Below are 20,869 nucleotides of genomic sequence, written 5' to 3' on the forward strand. Positions count from 1 at the left end.
GAATAAAACCTAACAAAACCTGAGCAAAAAAAGTAACGCCTACTGGTTTGGAACTAAATGGATGAAGCATTTTCAATAACATGGGTAAAGAAACGCATTATGCAGAACAAAACAGCTTTCCTTGCACAATTCATGCAAACCACACAATATCGGCAAATTCTTTAGCGCCTTTAAAATTGGCCAATTTTCACTGTTTATGAAATGTCAGCATTTTTTAAAATTTTATCACGAAATAAATACATAATGCAGTTGCACATTTCTTGCATTAATTTGAAAGAAAATATTTGAAGATTTGTCCTAAAATCTTTCTGCTTCATCACGTTAGCTACAATGGTCCCAAAAAGCCACCTATCTTGGGGTCACTGATGCGCTTGCTCAAAAAGCAGAGTTTGGCAATTTAAAAAAAAAATGCTCTAGGCGATATAGATCCAAGTTTTCTTGGGCCAGTAGTTCTAACATCATAAGATTACCAAAAAATGTTTGGTGGTGTACGATGTCTTAGTTTTGGAGTGACAAGTCTTCAAACTTGTAATATGTGTATTGAATAAATGCGCTTTTCCACCTTTAGTGAATCAGAATGTTTTTCAAGGAAATTTATGCTATGTTTAGCAAAACAAAGGTTAAGTCTTTTCTAGAGAGATATTTGCCCCCCACCTCATACAAAATTTTCAATGAAAAAAATAATAGCTGGGACCCCACCAAGTCCTTTCCTGATCATGCCCTAGTCCGTGATTTTGTGTGCTGAATGTATATGCCCTTTACTTTAACTTTTAATAACTTTTTTGTTGCGGTATCTCTAAGAGATTCTGCAATTTTGTATCAGATTTCAGAGTATTTGCATTTCAGTGTACATTTCTCATGAAGCATAAAAAAGATGACTATTTAAATTGACTGGTATATGTAGAAAACAGGCAAAGATTAACAAAGTGACAATGACTTCACTGTTCAGGGAGGGCAAGTTCAATTTTAAAAAAGTCATGTGCTAGCAATATACTACAACAGCCGGCACACTATAAAAATTTGGTGCAAGATGTAACAAATGTGTCGAACTAAATACGGTTCACATAAAAAGTGGCATTGTTCTATACAAAAAATGCATCAACCAACACAACTGTTATGACATGCAAGTTCAAACTGTCTTTTTAAATATCAGTGTACTGTTTCTTAAATGGTTTACAGTGGTCATCAGCACTTGGCTTTGTGCTGTCTTGTTTCTCAGGCTTCTTTTAATTTTCTTGCTGCTAACACCTAAAAAGCTTCTTCGCAGTTTACTCGGTGAACCCTACTTAAAGCCACAGTGATGCGGACAAAGCATTGACACAAATGAATGTTCTTCCTCAAAGCCAGGCTTGCTTAGTTGTCGCTGGGAAGTAACATTGCATCACTTGGCAAGTAGAATTGAAGCAGCATGGCGTCTGTTTACAAAGTGGTACATGAGTGCACTCGCACAATGTCAGCAAACAATGCATACTTTTCTGAGTATGTGAGACATAAGACGACAATTTATTGTGTGTGTATGTGGGTGTGTGTGAATTTCTTAGTGAGTGCCTTAGGCTTTACCTGTGTAATTGTGCTGTATGCTTTCTTATTTCATTATAAACATTGAGATGCATAAGAAGTGAAGCATGTCTCGCTCAGCACTAAAATGGGTGGTGATACCTTTATGTTTACTTTATCATTTAATTAGGCCCAACACAATGATTTTACATTAGTGACCAACTACTGTGTAGCGAGATATGTGACCTCAGTGCATAAAGTTCATGGTGCACCGAGAATGTACCATGGAGAAAACAAAAAAAACGGCGTAATATTGGCTCATTTTGTCTATGTTGGATTTCATGCAATTTTGCATTCCTCTTGAGAACAATACAAACAGCCATGCCTGCATTTTTTCTTTCTTGGAGTTAAAAAATCTAGAAAGCTGCCCTTGGATCTCCATGTGCACAGTTGTGGGGCCACTATTTTCTTGCGCGCCAAAAGCATTTGGGTCCCCAATTATGAACCTATGATTTGCAGTGGTGAACATTAGGATCTGTCGGAGGCCAGTAATTACCAATTTAAATCCCACTATTAAGACACTTGATGAAAACACTAAAGGGCACGTTCCTATCACAAAATTAGTCCATCCAGAGCAAAGCAACACTTCATAAAAATTGAGATTAGCACTAGTATTCAGCCATTCAATATGCATTGGTATTACGCGATTTTAGCACCTTATGCACCACTTCACCACTGCCTACATTTTGTTGCTGCAAAGTGTAAAGAATGAATGAAATTACTTTTATCCTCTTTTTACATTTATATATATCTGTTGGAAACAGTTGAATTTCTTATGTATTCACTTGTGCATTTAGTCAAGTTTCCTAATATGACGTAGAAGCTGCTCTGAATAATGTACAGTAACAATAACAGCTGTTAAAGAAATTTGAGTAAACAGTGCAATAATAGCAATTGAAAAGCTCTTCACGTAACAATGTATTAAATTTATGTAACATCTCATAGAAGCTTTTCAATTCACTGATTCTCTTGCTTGACAGTGTGAAATTCACTTGATGACCGTAAGCTCGCATTATGCAGGGACGTGCATCTACACAGCTGGCACACCAGACTGCTGGGCGGTGCTTGTGGTCACTCCTATCATGCAGCGAGCTCAGTCTCTGGATGCCGCTCAGGAGATAATATTTGTTGATTCAACCTCCTCGTGTGATGTGACAAGAAGCACAGCGACAATCATGCTTACCGCCACAAAAGCAGGTGCCGTGCCTATTGCTGTGTTGCTGCACAACTCTCAAACCACGGAGGGCTACAACCTTGCCTTCCAACTGCTCAAGGATAGCTGCCCATCATGCTTCGGCAACAGACAGGTACAGGTTCCTGTTAATGAAAAATTCAATCTTGTAGCTATCCACATTAAGTTACACTAGCTACTAGGAAACATAAATACCCAAGAAAGTGGATGGGGAAACAGTGCCACTGTAGCTTAATTGGCAGAGCATCACACGTGAAATGCGTGGGGGATCGTTCCCCACCTAAGGCAAGTTGTTTTTTCATCCACTTTCATTTACGTTAATTTATCGCTTCTTTATTTCATTTATTAAGCACAACTAATTTCCCCTATGTCATCCTTGGTGTCAGTGTTGGTTGGCTTCTTAATTATCAGTAGCTATACATATAATTTATTGAGGCATTCTGAATAAGATCTGTTATAGGTTAGTGTTGGCACTGGCAAAAATCATGATCTCAGTGCTCCTTCTGAGCAACAGTGGTGTTTCAAACAGAAGACTGTTTCTTGCATTGTAAAAGGACTATTCAGTGGGCAAGTAGTGTTTTAGGCTAGCAGGGCAACCACTAGAGACAATTAGAAGATAGGCTCATACATGCCCGTTTTCGCTGCATAGATTAAAACTATGGACAAGTGTTGTCTGCAGGCGAAATATTCGGAAAAAAATTTCTTGCTCAGTTTCGGTATTATGCAGAAAGCTTCTGGCTAAATGTATTTCATCAACACTAAATGACAGGCAGCAATCGTCGTTTGTTCGTTTAGAGCTGGACCACTGGACAAGGAGGAATTTTGGCAAGCGACTCGCTGTCTTTTGAAAGAGGAGACAGACTGACACAAGATCTCCGGCTGCAGTGTTGTCATGCACATGGCGTAAAGCAAATGGTTCACCCATGGTTCACATATCACAAGCGCTGTCTGTGCATATAAGTGCCTTGGGATGAAACCCACTTACAGTTTTCTGCCTCGTGTTCCTCCCGTTTCTGAAAAGGCTTCTGTGAAATATTTTTCTTTTTGTTCATAACGCTTATTCTCAACGTGTTCTGCACACTTGGACAGAAAATAATAGGCTCTGTAGAAAACTGTGTTCCTAGTATCCATAATATATAAATATGGCAGCTCTAGTAAAAAAATACAAAGAATAACACTACAGTGAAACCTCGTTAAACCGTAGTCGGCCGGAGCTCGGAAAAAGTACGTACTAAACGGTAGTACTGTTTAAGCGAAATAGCATGAGATCGCCCACTTACCTGTCGAAAACAGAACTCGGGGAGAGTGCGATGAAAGGGGAAAAACATGCAGTACTTATTCACTTCGCGGGACGTAAGTGTTATTCTGGTTTGATGTCGCGGCGGCCTAGCACGACGACAGCGGCCTCAAACTTGGTGAAGCTGCGTGCCAGCTTCTCAGCCATCCCCTCTCCTCTCGGCAAACACTCGCACGGCAGATTCCTCGTTGGCGTTACGTATTCTCCGTGCACGCGCGCAGTAGTGCTGCATAAGTCCCTTTTTCATTGCCGGGTGCCGGAGTTCGGAAAACTTTTCGTTTGTATTAGTTACGTTATGGCGCCCCTGTTCTCCTTGCGACGATCGCATTCATGAGGCTGACGTAAAGCACAGCTTCTGCCACTGTCGGGCCTGGATAGCCCGTGCTGTCGCTAGTTGACACTTCAGCAACAACAGCGGCAACGATGGTGAAAAGTCGAACCTCGTAGCCGACATCTCTTCGCGGTCGCAGCAGCGCTGCCGAGCAACTTCGCATTCCAAATGCCACACACTGTAGTCAACAGCAGATCCATGTCGCGGGCCAGCGCCGACTTCTTCGTGTCACGTTCGGTAGCACGGACGATGTCTAATTTTTCTTCTATGCTGAGCACCCGGCGTCTTTTTTTATCCTAGCTTCGGCTTGACGCGAGTCCTCGCTCGCACGACGCGACAACGCTCTCTGGCACGGCGTCCATGGATGGATGGATGGATGGCGGCTATACCCTTTGTAATGGGCGGCGGCTGGCGCCACCTAGCCTTTTGCTCCCCCCTCCTATTTTATTATTATTCTTTTTTTTCCAACCTAGTTTTTACTCCCCCCCCCAAGATAACTATCTAAAACAGTAGAGGAAACATTTTGTCCCCGATTTATGTTATTATCTATCCCTTGACTTCCTCCACCAATCCTCTAGCCTCCCCTTCGTTACTGCCACTCTTTTCTCATCTATTTGCCCTCGTTCCCCGGGAAAACCTAATGCCCCTTCCATATCTGCCTCTGTTCCCTCTGCCTGGGTCGGGCGAAGGGCTGTGCATCTCAGCACTATATGTTCAGTGGTCTCCATTTCTGCTCCGCAAGCTGCGCACCGAAGGTCCACGTCTTCAAATTTATCTCTGTATGTTTTCGTCCTCAAAACCCCCGTCCTAGCCTCGAAGAATAATGAGCTGCCCCGCGAGTTATCAAATAAGAGCTCTCTCTTAATCTCCTGTTTTTGTGACCTATACATTGATAGCGATGGCTTTCCGAGCATTCTTTCTTCCCACATTTTAACGCGATAGCGTTAAGGAGCTCGTGTCGCAGAAAAGCCGGTGTCGTCGGTGTCGGCGTCGGCGGCGTTGACCGTGAGCGATAAATCACGGCAGGCGCTTCATAAATAAAAAGCAATTTCCAAGATTGGCCCGGTGGGAATCGAACCCAGGTCTCCGGAGTGTGAGACGGAGACGCTACCACTCAGCCACGAGTTCGATGCTTCCAAGCGGTGCAAACGCGCCTCTAGTGAATGCGGTGTTGCCTTCGAAACGAGCCGTGGAAAGTTATACTGCGGTGTATATCGGTAATTATGAACATGTAACGTACAGAAGTCACAATTACACGAGTTGCGAAGTGCGTTTCCGCTGCATTTCTTCTGCGCTTTCCGCACACGCAGAGCCATCTTGCGGCAAACACAGAAGACCCCCTCCTCTCAATGTACGGCGCTGCCCCGACAGGAGGCGCGCCGCGCGCGCATTGGGACCGCTGCCAGGCGCGTCGCGGGACTCCCTCTCCCCTGACGACGCTTCGCCGTGCTCCCGCTTTAGATTACTATCTATCTCTCTGCCCGTGCCGATCACGACGTTTGGCTGAGACGACGTTTGGCCCCTCCGAGACACCGAGTTCTTTGGTTCGTTTCTTTCGCTCAGGCGCACGTTTCGTTGCCGCGGCGAACGCTGCGTTGCTCGACGCTCACCGCGTGATAGGTGGGCGCTAAGTCCGATGCGGGGCGCATCGTAAGTGATCGCTGTGCCGTAGCGCATTGTCTTATACCCCTTGGCGGGTCGACGGGAACGCTGTCGCGTCCCACTCTTGAAGGCGAAGCTTAAGCGTCCTCAAATTTTTTTCTTTCCGTCTCCTTCACCTCCTTTCCCACACTAGAACCACTTTGGATCCCCTCCCTCGGCTGTAGGTATCTATTCCTCAGCTTCCTCGTTCGGAGTGTCCACTTTGTGTTCAAACTTTTCATGTACAGATATTTGTACACTTTTCCTGCCCACCTTTTTTCCTCCAGTGCTGAGAGTCTCTGTTCAAATTTTATTTTTTAAATTTTTTTACAAATTTTATTTTACTCAAGTATGCGGGGTCGAAATGATGTTGATGTTGATGCGGCTTCACGTGCAAACGCACAGGGTGCTTGGAGGCCATTGTACGGATCTCTGGGGCTTGTTGTTCTGCCGGGCCGCCCGATGGAGACGACGCACCGTCGTGTTTGCGCGACGAAAAGTGGAAAAGCTACGTTTTAACCGATGCGTACGCAATAAGCTGGTACGGTTTATGCGGATACAAAATACATTATGTTCAATGGCCGCTGAGTCGGGGATTTGACTTTACTACTTTAAACCGAAACTACTGTTTAAGCGGGTACGGTTTAACGAGGTTTACTGTACCAGGAAAGAAGCAAGGCTGAATAGGTAGCATAGTGGCTATGGCATTGCGCTGCTGAATGCAAGGTTGCGAGTTCGATCCCTACCATGGCAGCCACAAACAAGCCCATATACTTAGATTTAGGCGCGTGTTAAAGAATCCCACATGGTCAAAATTAATCCAGCGTTCCCTGCGAAGGGTCTCATAATAAGTTAGTGGTTTTGCCACGCATACCACCAGAATTTATTTCACTGAAGAAAGCAATGGGTTGACTTTGAATAATTACGACAGATACAAATGTTAGTTCAATAACGAAAATACAGTTGTTAATGCTCAAGTATTCACTGTGGCGATGTGTGGCCAAGTCATGGACCTTGCAGAATTTTGAAATAAACTTTTTTTTTAGCTCTGGTGCTGCCGCAGAGTTGAGAACTTCAGGGACTGCCAGACAATCTAACAAATAAACTGCAAATGAACATAGTTACCTTGGCCGGACTCTAGAAGAAAGCGATGTTGTGATAGCCGAATTTTCGGTTCTGCTTAAGCCTCATAGAGGAGCTACTTTCCTAAAAATCATACTGGTTAGGATCACCATTGCATGCATTACTGTTGTGTAGTATTATGTACAGGCACCTAAATCTGATATCGCACAAGCACTAACGGCACTGTGAACGAGTGACTTGTGGTGGTGCGATTTAAGTAAATGAGGATAAGTGCATGCATGAAAGTGCACACTAACTGCCACATTCTCTAACGAGCCTTGACTTGAAGCTGCCCCACTGAACTAGGTTCTTCATGTGAGCTGGTTAGTATGGTGACATGTTAAGGCAGGTAAAGAACAAATGAAATGGATAGTGGAAAAAATGAGGACATTGAAGCTGCCCCTCGATTTCAAAGTGGAGCGCGGCGCTTTCCATAAAGCAAACAATGCCCTGCCGTCCAATAAAGCTCTTCAGTGATTACTGCAACTGGAAGTTGCTTGAGAAATGCATCTCCACTCCATCGTATCAAACTAGATTCCGAGGGCACCTGGTTACAAAATTATGGTGTCCCCCACTTTTTATTTTGCATTCTTCATTTTTATAATGGTTTAAATTCATCAAGTTCCATTAATGATAGGAAAAATAAAACTCTCTGGGAATTAAAGCAAGCTTTTTGGTTTTAGGTTTCAATTGTGTGGCATAAAAAATGATGGGCAAGGCATGAAGCAAGTGTTCACAACATTGTTCCAGCTTTCACCTTAGCGTTGTCAGCAGTTGCTGCTGCACATACAGTTTAAAAAGATTGGTGAAGTTTCTTTTCCAATAATTTGATTTATTCACAATTTGAATCGGCAGTTAGCATCAGAAATAGCCACTACAATAATGTTTCGACCATAGTTTTACTGACACATGTCCACTAAGTTCGGTGCCAGCTCCATTATAGCATTTGGTATAAACAAATGGATTCATAGCAGTGAAGATAATAGCCTAGCAGGTGGAGCTCAAGCTTGTTGCTACTCTAACTGCAATTGGTTATTGTCATTTGGGTGGCTAATTCATTCAATGTATGGCAGTGAGTGTTCTTGTAATGGTGTTGTATTTAACAAACATTAGAGCCCAGACAGCAAACTTGAGGTGTTATAAATGCATTAAAAAGCGAATTTTCAAGATGTTATAAATTCTGTAAAAGCACAGGCACAACACATAGATTCGACATCATTCTTACACCATTCATTCAGTATTTTAGTTTAATGAAATAGAGTTATGGAGGAAAATTAGCAATGAATAGGCAGCAGAAAGCCTACTTAGATATCTACATCCAGATGTTAGAATATATTTGCAATCTATGCAATCCTTATTGCAGGCTCCCTTAGTACTGATGTCTGACAATTCCCGTCCCGAAAAGGATGCCTTGAAAAAGGCATGGCCCGCAGCAGAACAGCTCCTATGCCAGTTTCATGTGCTGCAAGCAGAATGGCGCTGGCTGACTGCAGCGGGCAACAAAGTCCCCAAGGAAGACCGACGTCAACTGATGGCTGCCTTCCAAAAGGTACAGAAATGAACACTTAAAAATTCCATGATGAAGTGACTGTCGTACATACCAAGAGGTGTTGAAATGAGGTAAAGTGCAATGGAAATGAACATTTTTTCATGACATCCTAGTAAAAAAAATTTATGTCGCATACATCATGACACTCATCAAGGCAGCAGAAATTACTTCTACTTGTGACATACAGTCCACTACCAATAAAAATAAAACAGTGGCTGCCCTTGAGGTATTCAGGAATACAGGCCTCAAGACTTAAAAGCTATCCTGTGTTGACAGTGAGACTGCATGTGTATTCTTCAGAAATAAAAAAAAACCTTACATCTTTGGAGCATGTGTATATTTGCAATGGTAGCTGCCACAGGCTTTCTTGCATTTCAGTAAGGTTGATTGTATGTTGAACATGAAAAAGTGCATAATGCAACTATTATTGCCGAGGCTAAAAGGAGGGAAAAATAAACTAAAATAAGCCTGCATCAACAGCACTCACCATGGAAACTTGGCAGAATATTGTCACGTGGTAGTGACGTTAAAGAACACAGTAGCAGTACTGTGAAAGACAAACTAGCTTTTATTGGGCGAACCTGTGCCCACAAAACAGGGTACACTTAAAGCACAACGATAGCGGCGAACACAGTCGGCGATCGTCGAAAATCTGATCAGCGGGTCCAGCGCGTCGGCTTTTATACAGTAGTCGTCGAATGTTCCAGATTAATCGTTCGGACCCACGTGCCTTCCACAAAGTTCTACATCATTCGCGTCACGCGATGAGATAACAACGTTCGGCGACAACAGACAGCGGATAGAAGCATCGATAACTTTCCAGAACCTTCGGATACATGCAGGCGCGTCCCGCGCTGCGCGATCACATTTGTTAGGCGGCGAAACCTGGTCGCCCGATAAATATAAATACACGTGTCAATACCCCCCTCTTAAAAAGCATCGTCCCGATGCTACAAAGAGAGCGAAACACAAAGGGACACTTATTAAACATAAGTAACAAAATAACGAAAAGAAATAAAGTCCAAAGGTCAGTTACGCGAAGTCCCAAAGTTCGTCAACGCTGGTGGTACGGCTTGAGCCGCACAACGTGGACAATTTCAGGTCGTGAGCGGCGCCGCTGTGACAGCGAAATGCCGTCTGGCACGACCTCGTAGTCCAGTGCACCAATACGTCGGATGATCTTGTACGGTCCAAAATAGCGACGCAAAAGCTTCTCGCTCAGTCCTCGTCGGCGTATAGGGGTCCAAACCCAAACACGGTCACCGGGCTGGTACTCGACAAAGCGTCGTCGGAGGTTGTAGTGTCGGCTGTCGGTCCTCTGCTGGTTCTTGATCCGCAGGCGGGCGAGCTGTCGGGCTTCTTCGGCGCGCTGGAGATAGCTAGCGACGTCGAGATTTTCCTCGTCAGTGACGTGGGGCAGCATGGCGTCGAGCGTCGTCGTCGGATTCCTGCCGTAAACCAGCTTAAACGGCGTGATCTGTGTTGTTTCTTGCACCGCCGTGTTGTAAGCGAATGTTACGTACGGCAGGACCGCGTCCCACGTCTTGTGTTCGACGTCGACGTACATTGCTAGCATATCGGCGAGGGTCTTGTTCAGGCGCTCCGTGAGACCATTCGTCTGCGGATGGTAGGCAGTTGTCCTCCTGTGGCTTGTCTGGCTGTACTGCAGAATGGCTTGGGTGAGCTCTGCTGTAAAAGCCGTTCCTCTGTCTGTGATGAGGACTTCTGGGGCACCATGTCGCAGCAGGATGCTCTCGACGAAAAATTTCGCCACTTCGGCTGCGCTGCCTTTTGGTAGAGCTTTCGTTTCAGCAAAACGGGTGAGATAGTCCGTCGCCACGACGATCCACTTATTCCCGGATGTTGATATCGGAAACGGCCCCAACAAATCCATCCCAATCTGCTGGAATGGTCGGCGAGGAGGTTCGATCGGCTGTAGTAATCCTGCTGGCCTTGTCGGTGGTGTCTTGCGTCGTTGGCAATCTCGGCATGTCTTGACGTAACGGGCGACGTCGGCGGTCAGACGCGGCCAGTAATACCTTTCCTGTATTCTCGACAGCGTCCGGGAGAATCCGAGGTGCCCAGCGGTTGGATCGTCGTGTAGGGCGTGCAATATTTCTGGACGCAGCGCTGACGGTACAACAAGAAGGTAGCTGGCGCGGACTGGCGAGAAGTTCTTCTTCACGAGCAGGTTATTTTGTAGCGTGAACGAAGACAACGCGCGCTTAAATGCCCTAGGGACAACGTCGGTGTTCCCTTCCAAATACTCGACGAGACCTTTTAGCTCCGGGTCGGCTCGTTGCTGTTTAGTGAAGTCTTCCGTGCTTATTATCCCAAGGAAGGCATCGTCGTCCTCGTCGTCTTGCGACGGGGGATCGATGGGGGCGCGCGATAAGCAGTCGGCGTCGGAGTGTTTTCGTCCGGACTTGTAGATCACCGTGACGTCATATTCTTGCAGTCTGAGGCTCCACCTCGCCAGCCGTCCTGAAGGGTCCTTTAAGTTAGCTAGCCAACACAACGCATGATGGTCGCTGACGACTTTGAATGGCCTGCCATATAGGTATGGGCGGAATTTCGCTGTAGCCCAAATGATTGCGAGGCATTCCTTTTCAGTCGTAGAATAATTGCCTTCCGCTTTTGACAGCGACCGGCTAGCATAAGATATCACCCGTTCATGACCGTCTTTCTTCTGGACTAGGACGGCACCGAGGCCTAGGCTACTGGCGTCAGTGTGGATTTCGGTATCGGCGTGTTCGTCGAAATGTGCGAGTACCGGCTGTGACTGCATGCGTCGTTTTAGTTCTTGAAATGCGTCGGCCTGCGCCGTTTGCCATTTGAACTCGACATCAGATTTGGTTAGATGCGTTAGCGGCTCAGCGATGCGTGAAAAGTCCTTGACAAAGCGCCTGTAGTAGGCACACATGCCAAGGAATCTACGCACTGCCTTCTTGTCAATGGGCTGCGGGAACTTTGCGATGGCAGCTGTTTTCTGCGGGTCGGGGCGTACTCCGGATTTGCTGATGACGTGGCCTAGGAACAGAAGCTCGTCGTAAGCGAAGCGGCACTTTTCTGGCTTGAGAGTTAGCCCTGATGATTTGATGGCCTCTAGTACTGTTGCAAGCCGCCTAAGGTGATCGTCAAAATTTCCGGCGAAGACGACGACGTCATCCAAGTAAACGAGACAGGTCTGCCACTTCAATCCTGCTAAAACCGTGTCCATGACGCGCTGGAACGTTGCAGGCGCCGAGCACAGTCCGAATGGCATAACCTTGAACTCGTAGAGGCCGTCTGGGGTGATGAAGGCGGTCTTTTCGCGATCTCTTTCGTCGACTTCTATTTGCCAATAGCCAGACTTGAGGTCCATCGAGGAGAAGTATTTAGCGTTGCAGAGCCGATCCAATGCATCGTCTATTCGTGGGAGGGGGTATACGTCCTTCTTCGTAATCTTGTTCAGACGACGGTAATCGACGCAGAAACGCAGGGTTCCGTCCTTTTTCTTTACCAGGACCACAGGGGATGCCCACGGGCTTTTCGACGGCTGGATGATGTCGTCGCGGAGCATTTCGTCGACTTGTTGCCTAATAGCTTCACGTTCTCGCGTCGAAACTCGGTAAGGGCTCTGGCGGAGTGGTTGAGCGCACTCTTCGGTTATTATGCGATGCTTTGCAACTGGTGTTTGTCGAATCTTTGAGGAAGTCGAAAAGCAGTCCTTGTATCGTCGGAGAAGACTTCTGAGCTCTTGCTGCTTGCTTATGGGGAGACTTGGATTTACGTCGAAGTCTGGTTCGGGGACAGTGGTCGGCGGGGTAGATGCGGCAGTATCTGTGAGGACTAAGGCATTGCTCGTTTCCACAATTTCCTCGATGTACGCGATTGTCATGCCCTTGCTGATGTGCTTGAACTCTTGGCTGAAGTTGGTTAGCATCACTTCCGTTTTCCCTCCGTGGAGTCGAGCGATCCCTCTTGCGACGCAAATTTCACGGTCTAGCAGTAGACGTTGGTCGCCTTCGATGACACCTTCTACGTCAGCGGGTATTTTAGTGCCGACCGAAATAACAATGCTGGAGCGAGGCGGGATGCTCACTTGATCTTCGAGCACACTCAAGGCGTGGTGACTACGAGGGCTCTCCGGCGGTATCGCTTGATCTTCAGACAGGGTTATCGACTTCGACTTCAAGTCGATGACTGCGCCATGTTGGTTTAGGAAGTCCATGCCGAGAATGACGTCGCGTGAACACTGTTGGAGGATAACGAAGGTGGCAGGGTAAGTCCGGTCATGAACGGTAATTCTTGCCGTGCAGATTCCAGTCGGCGTAATCAGGTGTCCACCAGCGGTCCGAATTTGAGGGCCTTCCCATGCAGTTTTAACTTTCTTCAAATGGGCGGCGATGTGTCCACTCATGACGGAGTAATCAGCCCCTGTGTCGACTAAGGCAGTGACTGCGTGGCCGTCGAGAAGCACGTCGAGGTCGGTGGTTCTTTGTCTGGCGTTGCAGTTAGGTCGTGGCGTCGGATCACGGCTGCGTCGTGTTGAACTGAAGTTGGAACGTCGCGTCGTCAATTCGTCGTTCGTCGGTGTAGTATTGCCTTCCTGACTTCGTCGAGACGGCGGCGTGTCGTTGTTATGTCGTCGAGATCGTTTCGTCGTCGTCTTCGTCAGCGGCGGAGGATCTTCGTCAGTTCGACGAACAGCAACCGCACCTCCATCGGTTGCTGCTTTTAGTTTTCCGGATATGGGCTCGCTGACCGGCCCCGGGCTGGGCCAGTGTATGGTCGGCGCTGCGGCGACAGGTAGCGGCCTGGTGACGGCGAACGGGATGGTCGTCGAGGGTTCCACCGAGTGGCGGCGAGGTAGGCGGCGATATCGCGAGGGCGTTCACCTTGCTGCGGGCGCGGAGCGTTGACGGCGAAACCTCGCAGTCCCATCTCCCGGTATGGGCATCGTCGGTAGACGTGGCCGGCTTCGCCGCAGTGGTAGCAGAGCGGGCGGTGGTCGGGAGAGCGCCAAACGTCGGTCTTCCTTGGGTAGGTGCGCTGGGTGACAGGTGGGCGTGCTGGCGGCGGTGGCGGCGGACGACGGAATTGCGTCGTGACAGGGCCCTGGCGCGGTCGCGGCGGGGGTCCTTGACGGCGTGCGACGGCGGCGTAGGTCATCGCTTCTGGCTGGGGCTGCGGTAATTCAGGTTGCACCTCAGGGGCTCCCAGTGATCGCTGAACCTCATCTTTCACGATGTCAGCAATCGAGGCTACTTGAGGCTGCGACGAATTCAAGACCTTGCGGAGTTCTTCGCGCACAATGGCCCTTATGGTCTCTTGGAGATCAACGGAGCCCAGCGCTTGGACGGCGCACTGAGGCGTGAGCACTTGGCGGTTATATTGCCTAGTGCGCATTTCTAACGTTTTCTCAATCGTCGTAGCCTCTGTCACGAACTCGGCTACGGTCTTCGGTGGGTTTCGGATTAGTCCGGCGAAAAGTTCTTGCTTTACGCCTCGCATCAAGAAACGCACTTTTTTCTCTTCGGACATTTCCGGGTCGGCGTGCCGGAAAAGACGGGTCATCTCTTCTGTAAAGATAGCGATGGTCTCATTAGGTAGTTGGCCTCGGGTTTCCAGCAGAACTTCGGCCCTTTCTTTTCGGACAACGCTCGTGAACGTCCTCAGGAAGTTACTGCGGAACAGGTCCCATGTTGCTAGGGTGGACTCCCGGTTCTCGAACCAAGTCCTCGCGGCATCTTCCAAGGAGAAGTACACGTGTCGTAGCTTATCTTCAGAGGTCCAGCTATTGAAGGTCGAGATCCTTTCGAAGGTTTCCAGCCAGGTTTCAGGATCCTCCGACGTAGCTCCACGGAAGGTAGGGGGCTCTCTGGGTCGTTGAAGTACGATGGGTGAGACTGGGGCAGCCATTGTGGTTGTCTTGGCCACAATCTTCTTGGTCTTCTCAGGCAGAAGTCCGTGCTCCGGGGGCAGCTGTTGTAGACGACGGCTTACTCGATGGTCCGTGACTACGTTGGTGCTCTCTTTACGGTCCGGGCTTGGGTCACGGCTTGTCGGGGGCGTGCGGTACATGGACCAAAAGCACCTCCACCAGATGTCACGTGGTAGTGACGTTAAAGAACACAGTAGCAGTACTGTGAAAGACAAACTAGCTTTTATTGGGCGAACCTGTGCCCACAAAACAGGGTACACTTAAAGCACAACGATAGCGGCGAACACAGTCGGCGATCGTCGAAAATCTGATCAGCGGGTCCAGCGCGTCGGCTTTTATACAGTAGTCGTCGAATGTTCCAGATTAATCGTTCGGACCCACGTGCCTTCCACAAAGTTCTACATCATTCGCGTCACGCGATGAGATAACAACGTTCGGCGACAACAGACAGCGGATAGAAGCATCGATAACTTTCCAGAACCTTCGGATACATGCAGGCGCGTCCCGCGCTGCGCGATCACATTTGTTAGGCGGCGAAACCTGGTCGCCCGATAAATATAAATACACGTGTTCAGCATACGTTCGGCGACAACAGACAGCGGATAGAAGCATCGATAACTTTCCAGAACCTTCGGATACATGCAGGCGCGTCCCGCGCTGCGCGATCACATTTGTTAGGCGGCGAAACCTGGTCGCCCGATAAATATAAATACACGTGTCAATATGTCCATCTGCTCATACTAATGACTATAATCAGCAGTGCCATTGCAAATATCCCAGCTCTAATGGGAGAGTAAGAAATCAAATACAAGAAGGAAAAGGGGACCTACTATTTGTGAGCAGTATTGCGTGTTTCTAGAAGCAAAACAAAAGTCGCTTATATATTTCTATAAAATCAGCTTTTTTCTTGCTTTCAATGATTCAATGCTTCTAAGCCCATCTGCAGACTGCAAAAAATGAAGGGCTGCTGGTTATATTTGTCCATTAGTGTAACAAATGAACTCATTGGCTACCTTTGAAACATTTATGCTATTAGGTCTGACAGCTTGTTAGACAACAGCTGATCATATCTTCTTTTCTAATTTACTAAGTTGTTAGATTTCTTGACTTTCTTACCTGACAAGGCATGTTTTACTAAAATGCTATCTTACCAAGCATAAAGTGATTGTTTTATTTAATATTTGGTCAATCAGATTTCTCTCTCCCTCACTACTGAAAAAGATTTGTATTAGTACTTCTACTGCCAACTGAACAAGCCTTTGGGAAACTTGGTTTCGTCTACCATTTTTATTTTAATCTTAATTCCCTTTATTTCCTATTTTGCAGGAAGGTAAGCCCACTGTATGATCAGCCCCTGCTAGCATGTTTGAATCTGTTTTTGTTTTCTTCAGCCCTGCTTGCGAATAACAGCAGGACCCATACCTGTCGTTTTTCTATATCAGCTAAATACCATCCTCTTTTCTGTTTATCCTCCCTCACCCTTTTTTTAAGCAATAACTTCCACTTGCTAGGTGCACCTTCTTATTCTCTTCCTCATCCCCACTCAGGGTGGGGTATAACCGTGACTGTCCTGAGCGAGATCCTACTTGCCTTGTAATTTGCAGATACTGTATGCAAAGGACCAGAGCCAGCTGGAAGCAGCAAAAGAGCACCTCCGCACTGTTGGCCATGAAGGCTATATCCACCGAGTCGAGGCATTTCTTTGCTGTGAACAAGAATGGGTAACGATGTACAGAACAAATCTTGCAACAAGGGGGCACAACACTAACAACTATTCAGAAGCCTCGATAAGGATTCTCAAAGATGTTGTCCTTTGCCGCACAAAGGCATACAATGCAGTTGCCTTGGTCGAGATAATAGTCTCGACTTGGGAAAAGTATTTCGAGACAAGGCTTCTGCGGCATGCGCACCACCGAGAGGCATCACATCGCCTCACGTTTGAACACCTGCTGCAAGATCTTCCAGAGCTGCCCGCAGGGAGTATTACCAAATCTGGCGAAACCTACTATGTGCCCAGTTCCTCCAGCAACTCAACATATCAGGTACAAGCTGATGTGGGCATTTGCACCTGTTGGGTAGGCAGCCAAGGTGCCTTCTGTAAGCACCAGGCTGCAGTGCAGAGGGCCTTCGGAGGGTGCTTCCCTAATAGCCCTAAGCTCACACCAGCAGAGTGTAAGCAGCTTGGGCAGCTTGCATTAGGTGAGCGATGCCCCCCGCTGGATTTCTTTTTACCGATGAGGCCAGCAGAACAAGACAATGCCCCCAGTGAGCCCATAGAAGATGAAGCCATGGCGGAAAGTGCCTCAGGCGCGCCATCGCAACAACAGCCATGGCAAAGAATTGCTCCCAACTCCTGTCCACAGCCAGGACCAAGCACCACTCCCGACTTCTGTCCTCAGCCAGGACCAAGCACTGCTCCTGACTTCTGTCCTCAGCCAGGGCCAAGCACTGCTCCCGACTTCTGTGCACAACCAGAGGTATTCTGACTCTTTCCATATGAAGTCATTTCGAGGTGTGAGCGACAGTGTGCAGTGCTTTATATCCAAGATTGAGTTGTGCCCCATGCTTAGAAGAGTAATAATAGTAGTCGAAAATGTACAACTGCAGCTGAGATAATTGTGGCTGATTGTGTACAATGGCAGCTGCGAACACAAAAGTCTTCTTTACATGTTGCTCCACACATATTTGAAACTGCATGGGTACTTCAAGGTCACAAAGTATGTTTATGTCATCCAAGCTTATTTGAGGGTGACTATTTCTCACAACCTTTGCTACTTGCCAACCTTGCCAGCCATATGCAGACAGCATATGGCTGGCAGTAATGTTCAGTATTAAAAGCACACAACTTAAACAGACAACCAAAGCATGTGCAAGAACATTGCATAATGTGACAACGCCAAATCAATAAGAATACAGGTTCGTCTGCGCAAAGACAGAACAAAGTTTGCCCATAATGCAAATAACCTATAGGCATGTGATGTAACTAAAGATTACAGACTTCACGATGGAACTGCTTACAATAGTTAACATTATGGGAAGCTGCATGTCTGACTCTGCTTGATGTTTGAGCTTTTGTGCTGTTTCCCTGTGTGAAAAGAATGGTGCAATATGATGTAAAATAATTTTGCAGGACACTGAGGAAACCTACACTGCATTGGAAAGGGCACTCAGGAGAACGCACAAGCTTGCAGAAGGGAACCCCGGCTATGGAGTGTTGCTGAGGAGCTTTACTGCTGCAATAGGAAAAGTTTCCAGCAGCAGTGGAGCATACAGCATGCTCCTGAGGCTAAATGCTGCTGCTCGAGCGCATAGACACCATGGTAAAAAAATCCGGGTCCAGCCAACAGCTTCGGCAAGGCGCCGAAGCGGAGTCACCAGAAAGTCCGGCCGAATTCCTTCTGGTCGGCCAGCCAAAGCTGGCAATACAAGGAAACCAAAACGCGGGCACAAATTAAGTGACTCAGTTCAAGCGAATGTGCCGGCAGCTAAGAGCCACTAAAACTGGTTAGGAGGAACTCTTGCTATCTTTAATATGTCAGGGTATGTGCCTCGGCTTATCCAGTTATTAATTATTTTAGTGAGTACTCCCACAAGAATATCCATATTGTCTTTAAATGCTTTTACGGTAATGCCATCGTGACCAGTAGCTTTGTAGCAAGGCATGCCTGATATTATTCAGGTTAATGGCATGCTCGTCCACTTGATCCAAGGAAAAAACGTGCATGGATGATGGGGCAATCGACATTGCTTTCAGTAACTGGAATACGCTCCGCTAGCTTTGGGCCAATGCTAGTAAAATACGCATTAAATGTGTCGGTGCACTTGTCATCAAGATGTTCAAGAGTGATCGGTTTTTTATTTGGTTTATCAATTACTGCTTTTATAATTTCCCACATTTTTTTGGTATTGCCTTGTGCTTGTTTTATTAAGAATGCATTGTATTTTTTTTACCGCCTCCGGATAACAGCTACTACATGGTTACGAGATATTCGATAGTATTGCAAATAATAGGTGTTATCTCTATGTTTTTTCCATTTTTGGTACCACCAGTCCTTTTCTTTTATTGCTGTAAGTATGATGCTATTCATCCACGGGCACAAAGGTTCCTCGTATTTGTTTTGTTTATATGTGGTACACTGAGATATCATGTGGGCTAATGCATTTGTAAAGTTTGCGCATTCGATATGAGTGTCACTGCTAAATTCATCTTGAAATTCCTTTTCCTTAATTTTTTGCCGCAGTATTTTGTAATTTATCCTGCGATTTGCCTAGATGGTCTTTTTTGCAATAGTATTATTTGCGCTGTGTAATAACACAAAATAGGGCAGTGGTCAGTGAGACTCGAATCGTATACGCCAGAATGTATGTTATCACTGTTACACAATACATGGTTTATAGTTGTAGATGCACTTGGTGAGAATCTAGTAGGTTCTTAGATTGTATTCTTAATGTTGTATGACTCCACTAGGTGCATGTATTCACAATTCGTGTCTTTGCTGATATCAATGTTAAAGTCGCCAACAATAGTGATGGTACCATAGCTCTTACTGCTTAGGGTGGAATGGATAGATTCCAACGATTGATAAAAAACGGGCAGACTAGAGTTTGGTGGCCGGTATATTGCACCAACAACAGAACGTGAATCTAAAAGAACAAAAAGAGAGATTCAACCGTACTGTTACTAATCACAGTATCGGTGATTATCCTAAAGGGTACCGTCTGCTTGATTAGTAGAGCCACTCCACCACCGCACGATACAGCATTCCTGGGATTGCTTACAAGACTGTATCCCGGGATGGAGATGTGCTCACCTCCTTTTAACCCAGTTTCCGTTAAGCCAATTACATCAAAGGTAAAGTTATGCTGTGCCAAAAAGGAACACAATGTATCTTTGTTTCTTCAAAAACTTCGAATGTTACAGTGAAGTATCGATATACCCTGGGTTTTGTGGAATTCCCGTTCAACATCACGGATAGAGAATGCCGTGATTGGTGTGGCAAACAAGACTTAGCTCTAGAGGCTCTAAACTACCTTTTTCAGGTCGTCTTCAGAAATGATGTGCAATACACGAGAATTCTCGGTTTTTCGCATTAGAATTTTGGCCTGCGATTCCCATACTACTTCCAATTTTTGTCAGTGTTATTGTGAATGGCATGATCGAAGTTAATTCAGAGTATCTTTATGCAGCAAATAAAGATTCTTGCCTCTGCAACCGAGGGTTTCTCGTTTTCTTTTTGAAGTATCCACCGAAGCTGCAATAAGCATGATGCGGATAACGCAGAAAGGAGGTAACAGAAAGCGTCACCATAAAAGTTTTGTTTAAGGTTCATTCAAATAGTTCGTTAAGTTGCATGCATGTGTCCCATTATCCACGTTTTGTCTTTGCACACTCGAAAAGCGCGAACAGAAAAGTGCAAAACTTGCCCAGCATTCTACTTGCACTTTCCCACGGTTAAGAGAGAGCGACTATCTAAATAAGCAGCTGCATACATTGACTCTCTCTAGTTATTATTGCTATTATAAAACACTGCATCTTCATTTCCTGGACCTCACGCGCTCGCAGCGACCACGACCGTGTCAGCGACCAAGAATTACAACTCGTGCTGAAGCGTACCTGGCGTCAACACAGCAAATGCTACGAACGCGACATAAGTAACATACCAACAAGTCCACTCATCACGCTTTTTAGTAGCACAGTCAAGCGCACCGATTGAGACAGCACAGCTAATGATGTAAAAGTTTACTCACATTTCGCTTTCTGCAGGCTGGGGCGCTCCACCGACGCTCGGTAGCTCGATCAGCAGTGCTCATCCTAGGGCCGCTAGGGCGTCGCCTTTTGCCAGAGCGAGGTTGCGGTGCCGTAAGTGTCGTAGCTTCCAACGGGCGTTAATTTCAGCAATGGGCGTCGCGTACAGTATTTTTGTGATTTACGAAATCTTGTTTAACAATACATACGCCACAGTACACTTAGCTTTTAGCTGACATTTTCCAAAGCAGCGGAAGTCACGTGACCTGCTCTGGCCTATAGTGCCACGCCCCGTTGTAGATGCTAGCGGATGAAAATACGCGGCCGGGCGAGCCGATTGCCCGGCCTCGTCGGCGGGGGCGCCGGGGCCTGGGCATGCCTCGGGGACGTCTGATTGTCCCGGGACTACGTCCAGTGTAACGACCTCACGGCAATGGGTGCAGGGCCACGTGGCATTTTTGACTCCGGTAAGTCCCACCAACTCTCCTGCTAAGGATGTTCTGCGCCT

General features: G+C 46.7%; 1 long non-coding RNA gene across 1 annotated transcript in view; it reads right to left on the reverse strand.

Annotated features, from left to right (window-relative positions):
• LOC135908016 (uncharacterized) overlaps positions 1-20,593 on the reverse strand; it is a 41,392-nt gene extending 20,799 nt beyond the window's left edge. Inside the window, exons 1-3 of the long non-coding RNA XR_010566166.2 lie at positions 20,364-20,593; positions 16,206-16,320; positions 2,741-2,874 (exon numbers count right to left, since the gene is read on the reverse strand). This is a non-coding gene — a long non-coding RNA (uncharacterized lncRNA). The remainder of the gene's footprint in view (positions 1-2,740; positions 2,875-16,205; positions 16,321-20,363) is intronic.
• Positions 20,594-20,869: the final 276 nt, after the last annotated feature.

This window comes from Dermacentor albipictus, chromosome 10, assembly GCF_038994185.2.
Source record: "Dermacentor albipictus isolate Rhodes 1998 colony chromosome 10, USDA_Dalb.pri_finalv2, whole genome shotgun sequence".
NCBI lineage: Eukaryota > Metazoa > Arthropoda > Arachnida > Ixodida > Ixodidae > Dermacentor > Dermacentor albipictus.